This window comes from Sciurus carolinensis, unplaced genomic scaffold, assembly GCF_902686445.1.
Source record: "Sciurus carolinensis unplaced genomic scaffold, mSciCar1.2, whole genome shotgun sequence".
In the NCBI taxonomy this organism is placed as follows: domain Eukaryota; kingdom Metazoa; phylum Chordata; class Mammalia; order Rodentia; family Sciuridae; genus Sciurus; species Sciurus carolinensis.
The window spans coordinates 2976386-2982385 of NW_025920122.1; the positions used below are offsets into that span (position 1 = coordinate 2976386).

The 6000-nt window shown below is 53.2% G+C and overlaps 1 pseudogene; it reads left to right on the forward strand.

Annotated features, from left to right (window-relative positions):
* Positions 1-3074, forward strand: part of LOC124973809 (WSC domain-containing protein 2-like) — a 41728-nt pseudogene extending 38654 nt beyond the window's left edge.
* The last annotated feature ends 2926 nt before the right edge of the window (positions 3075-6000 follow it).

Genomic DNA, 6000 nt, shown 5'->3' on the forward strand with positions numbered 1-6000 from the left:
ATTGGAAGCGAGCCTAGTCAGAGGTTGACTGAGGTGACTGGGGGTGCGTGTGGCAGTGTCAGGTCCCAGGGGCACGGACCCTGCTTGCTAGAGCTGGAGCAGACTTGGGAGACCTCCAAAGCCTGATCCTTAGTCTGAGCTGCATATCAGAAGCCCCAGAGGAGCCTGGGAAAATCCCAGGGCCCAGCTGCAGCCCTGAGCATCACCAGGGTGGAGCAGGCTCATCTGTCTGTTTGAAAGGCTCTCAGTTCCTTCCAAAGGCCAGGCAGGGTCCAGAGCCCTGGGTTCCCTATTGATGAACCAAGGCCCAGAGAGTTAGAGACTGCCATGGTCATTGGGATACACAGGGGCAGGACTGGCCTGAGAAGCTGGGTCTCCTGCAGCTCTGACCTCCCTCATTCCGAGGGGAAGGGAGGGGATCAAGCAGGGAAGCCCATGGGCCCTGAGTATCTGCAGTCTATTTAAACCCTCCAGGAACCAGGCGAAGGGAGACAGGCTACCCATCCCCCAGGTGGGCCAAGTCACCTGGCTAAAGCCCCAGGCACAGACTGAGGGACTTCAAGTGGAGGCCTTGCCCACCAGGAGACACTGCCCCCAGGGATGCATTCAGACCACCCCCTCTCCTGGCCACGTCCACCAGCTCGGCTTCAGACCAGGAGGCTGTGGTTGGGTGGTGGTCTGCCACACCCGTCTCACATGAGCATGGAGTCCCACATCAGTCTGGAAAGAGGGCTTCTCCCAACATCCCCCTCCCAGGTCCAACACAGGTCTTCAAGCAAAGACCCTTCCCACAGACAGAGCTCCCAGGCCCCACCCAGCGGGTGCCTCTTCTACCTCCCTCTCCACTTGAGTTTGAGACCCTTGCTTTTGGGGACTCCCCACCCCCACCCCACCAGCAGCAGTATGGCCAGGGAGCTTGTTAGATATGCAAATTCTCAGGCTGGGCCCAAGCCCTACTGAATCTGAAATTCTGGGAGTGGGCCAGGCCCTCTGCAGTTTGACCAGACCTCTAGGAGTTCCTGGTGCGAACACAGGCTTAGAAACCACTCCTACTCAAAGTGTGACCACAGACCAGCAGCACAGACATCAAAGTTACAGAGAAGACTCAGACAGGGCCCAGCCTCCTCCTCCTGGAACCGAATCTGCATTTCAACAGGATTTCCAAGGTGCTTGGAGTGCCATTGAAAGTTTGAGAATTACCACTTAGGATGCACTGGGTGTCCAACAGGAGGGTTGCCCCTCAAAAGCAGAGGCCAACCAGCTGTTGTGCAGGCCCATCCCCCCCTTCCTCTTGCCCCCCTCCCAATTATATCTGGGTCTAGGCTCCCACACCCCCCTTTGTTACCACCACGTTAATTTTACAACCTCCCTGGAGTGAGTCCAAAGTAAAATTCCATGTGATATGATTACACAAGGTGAATTGTCCTGGATCTCTTTCATGAGACAGAGACTGTGGTTAATGATTCTGTGGGGAACTAAGTAGAGGGAAGACATCCATCAGGGCCTGGTTCCTCCCGTGGACAGGACGATGGAGCAGAGACTGGCCAGGCGCACAGGTGCCTCAGTGGCGATGGAACCGGCACTGGTTGTGGGGTGTCCGGTAGCTTAGTGAGCCTTTATTACCAGATGTCCAGGGAGAAACCAATCACCAGGAATCCTGAGTTAATTGAGGACTTTTGTTTTTAATTTTTGTTCTTCTTTCCAGTGAAGTCATTTAGGAGCTTTGCCACAGCAGGGGACAGAGGGTCCGTGTCTGTGGCAGAAACAGCTTGGGTTGCAGCTGAGCTTTTGGAGGGAGGCTCATACCAACATGGTTGGTCATTTCAAGTGTCTCCAGAGATGCTGGGGGGCCCACCTCCTGAGCCCCAGATGTTGTGCTGGGTCTTTGCCAATCTGTCTGCACAGCAGCTGTAGGAGGTAGGTCTATGCTGGACTGCTGATTGGCAGATGGGTAAACTGAGCCTCAAGGAGGTGCGATAACGTCCTAGATGAGTGACTCCGAGCAAGTTACTTAACCTCTCTGTGCCTCAGTTTCCAATCAAGTGATGATGACAACCCCATAAGGTTGTCAGGATTAAGTGGAATTGAGAGTTATATTAATATAGCTATTAAAATATAAATATAACTACATACCCATAATACATAATTGACATGTTAATATAAATTCTAGACATGTATTTTATTATATATTATAGATACATTATTTACATGTGATAGATGGTTATTTGTATATTACATATATCACATATTATTAAATAAATTTATATATGCATTATAGTTATATTAAGGGGTAAGTAATATATTTAATATGTGATAATATAAATATGCATGTAACAATACATATAATATATGCATGCAATATTACATAAATTTTATATTTATATATTGATCTTGTATGATCTGCAGTGCACATAATTTACGTATTTCCTATGTTCGTATGTGTAGTATAATGTGCATGATCTATATTTATATGATTGCATATTTCTGTGTCCTGTGTTACCCGAATCTTTCTCTGCCATAGTTACACAGATTCATACACAGGACTGTGCCTGGCACGTGGTAGGCACGGAGGGGTGCTATCATCCTCAGTGAGGAGCAAAGGACGCGGTACCAAGTGGAGGCAGTGGTGCCGGGGAGAGGTCTGGAGGGCAGAGGAGGCGCTGCTCCACGCACGGTCAAGGGCGGCTCCACCCCAGGCCCTGCCTGACCACCGGCTCCTCCTCTCCGCAGAGTGACTGGAGTTCGTGCCCAACTAGCCCCCTGGTGGGCCACCCACACGCTGGACTGGCTCCAGCTTGGCAAGAAGGTGCTGGTGGTGCACTTCAAGGACCTGCAGCAGGACCTGTTCGTGCAGCTGGGCCGCATGGTCTGCCTGCTGGGCGTGGCCATGCGGCAGGACCAGCTCCTGTGCGTGCAGAGCCAGTAGGACAGCAACTTCAAGTGCTCTGGGCTGCTGCAAGCTGGAGTCCAACCCCTAAAAGACCGACATGGGGTGCAGCATCTCCGCCTACATCAAGATGGTGGACGTGGCGCTCCAGAGGCGCAACCTTACCGGTGTCCGCAACAACTACTAGCCCAGATGATGCGGCAGCGCGGTGAAGCCCGGCGAGCAGGCCGGGGGCCTGACAGCCCCGGCCGCCCCTGCTCGCCTGTCCTCTCTGGTTTGGGGACAGCCGGTGGCCGTGGCTTGCCCTCGGCAACTTTCCTGCATGGCAAAAGAGGCTTGAGGGAAGAGATGGTCCAGGTCCCTGCACCCTCCACTCCGCCCCTTCCCTCTTTGAGATGTGGGCCACCTGGTAGGGGCAGTTCTGGTCACAGGCACCAGAGTCCCTGCACCCACAACTCCAGGTTCCACCAGTGGGCTCCCTGGTTCACTGTCATCATGGAGATGAGAAAAGTCCCCTCCCCAAAGGGCCAGCTACTTAAGACCTTGGTGCAATGGCTCCAGGGGCGGGTGTTAGGAACGGCATCCTGGGCTGCACCTCCACAGCTGCCTCTCTCCCTTCAGGAAGCCCTGGCACTGACATGGCCCAGGTTACCTCTTGTTTGGGAGGAAGTGCTGGCAGTGCCTCCGAGGCCTTAGGTTCCCGGTGTTCCAGGTAGGAGGATGAGACCTGGTGCTCAGGGCAGTTTGGGCACTGCCAGGCGGGGTCACTGGCATCGTGAGCATACCCCAGGCAGGTCAGGAGGTATTGAGAAAAAGCAGGTCACCCTTCCCCTACTAGGGCTGAATCACACCACTTCTTCCCACACCTGTGTGTTTAGGAGGTGAACTTGGGGTTCCAGATCTCATTTCCAAGGCTCTTCACCCAACAGGAGGCCCTCATGCCTGTGCAATGTGAGACACAGCCCAGCGACATGTGGTGGGGGGGTCTTAACACCTTGATCTTACACTGCCCTTGTGACCCCTAGGGGTAGGCTGAGAGAGCCAGGCTGCTCCAGACCAGATGGAACCAGGCCCAAAACAGAAGACCCTGCCTTCCCAGAGATTAGCCTCCCCTTGACCACAGCCCAACAGGACCCACTTCCTCTGGGGGGCCTCCAAAGAACAGGGTCACCAATGGCTCATCTTCTCCAGAACACTGCTGCTCTCTTGATGCTGAGACACCAAACGAAAGGATTTCTGAGGGCCTGAGTCACTGATCACACATTTTAAACAGCACTGATCCAGGATCCCCTCCCTCCTCCATATGGGACCCCGTGGCTTTCATCTGGTCCACTCGACATTCCCTGATGTAGATGCAAAAGCCATAGGTCACAGCCTCTTTGCTGTTCTGTCTGGGGCTGCCTCCTTGGGCCTCCCTCTGAAGTCTTGGGGAGCAGTAAGTACTCATTCCCAAACAGTAAAGTGACCGTGGGCAAGGCAAGTGAAAGATATATTTTTTAAGAGGTATATGACTAATACATTCCACCCCCAACCCTGGTCATGCAAAGGACCAGGAATGGGGCCTGTTTTCCTCCGATTCCCTCATCATTAGGATTAGGGCCACCCCAGGGCTCGGCCAGGGGGCTCTGAATGTATTTTGTATGCATTCCTTTCCCCAGGTTAATTTCTAGTCTTCTTTCATGAAGCAGTTGTGGGCCTGGCCTCTGCTCCCACTTGGAGGTCATCTGTCTGGGAGACTCAGTCCAAGACCTGGGCCAGTTCTTTGCTGGTGGTCACCTCTGACCCCACACTTCTGTCTGAAGATTCCTCAGGTCAACACAACCATTAAATGAGAGTTTTGTCCATAATTCCACCACATGGCAGTGTTGTGTTCACAAATGGGATATATTCTTGGTGTGCGCATGTTTGGGTATGTGTGTGTGTGTGTGACAGACAGGTAGATATAGAGACTGTTTGGGGGAGAGGTGTGTCTAATTGCTTTTGTGAGCCCTGCTCTGTAGAACTGCATGCCTCTGTGTGAGACCATGTTCCCCAGTGGGTGGGATGACCGTCCCATTTCTAAGGTGTCTGTGGAATTGTGAGTGTGTGTAGAAGGAAATGACCAGTGTGGATGGACCCCAAGTGTGAGAAGCTGCCTTTTTTTTGGAGGGCCAGCCTTCTGCATGGTCTTTTTGTCCCCTGGCAACCGTGTTGGGGGTATGTGGGTGGAAGGATCTCTGCTTGGGTGTGTGCAAGTTACAGAAGAGGTCGTCCATGGGAGAGGTTCCCTCATGGGTGGTCTCCACACCTCTAAATACAGCCAGAGGAAGACTGTGTCCTCTCTCCCTCCACAGCAGAGGGACTTCTGTGGACACCTGCAGGTGCCCAGGGACTGGTTCCCAGTCAGGAGGAAGGACAAGGTTTTAAATGTGCAGTGTGGATGGTGTGGGACCAGGAGTTGGAGAGGCAGAAGAAAGAGTGGCAGGGTCTTCTCCCCACCCTGGGGAGGGTTCAGAACCCAGCGTCCTGAGGTCACTGAGATAGGGAAGGCTCCTGAGGTTATTCAGAGCTGAGGGCAGCATCCCGCTTCTCAGAGCTTCGTGCTGCCTCCTGGAAACCGTTCTGTGCTCTTATCTGTGCCCTAGGATACACTGGGACCCTGTTATTCAGCCAAGTGTGACCGAGTCACAGAACCCAATCCCACACCTTTGAACCTGGTTCATAGCTAAACCCTGCACTGAACCCTGATTCCAGGCATGTGTTGATCCATGATCTGGTCTCACACAGGTCCCTTACCCACACTCCACACTGAGTCCCAGGCTGATCCTAACCACCCAGAATCCTGACCCTGGTCAGAGACTCCTCCCACCTGGGTCAGTCCACCCTGGAACCAATGCTGATGACTGAGCCCTGATCCATCACCCAAGCTCCAATTCTCGCCACAGACTGAGCTTCCATCCTGGACCTGGATGAGTCCTGACCTTGGTCACTCTGAGCTCTGGCCTGATTTCAGATAAAGCCTTGACTCTGGTACCAGGCTTGGTCCCACGACTAATGTGCCAATTTCCTTCTACCTCTCTTGATAGTATCTGCACAGCCAACCAGAAAAAAGAGAAGCCGTGGAGCATCTAGCT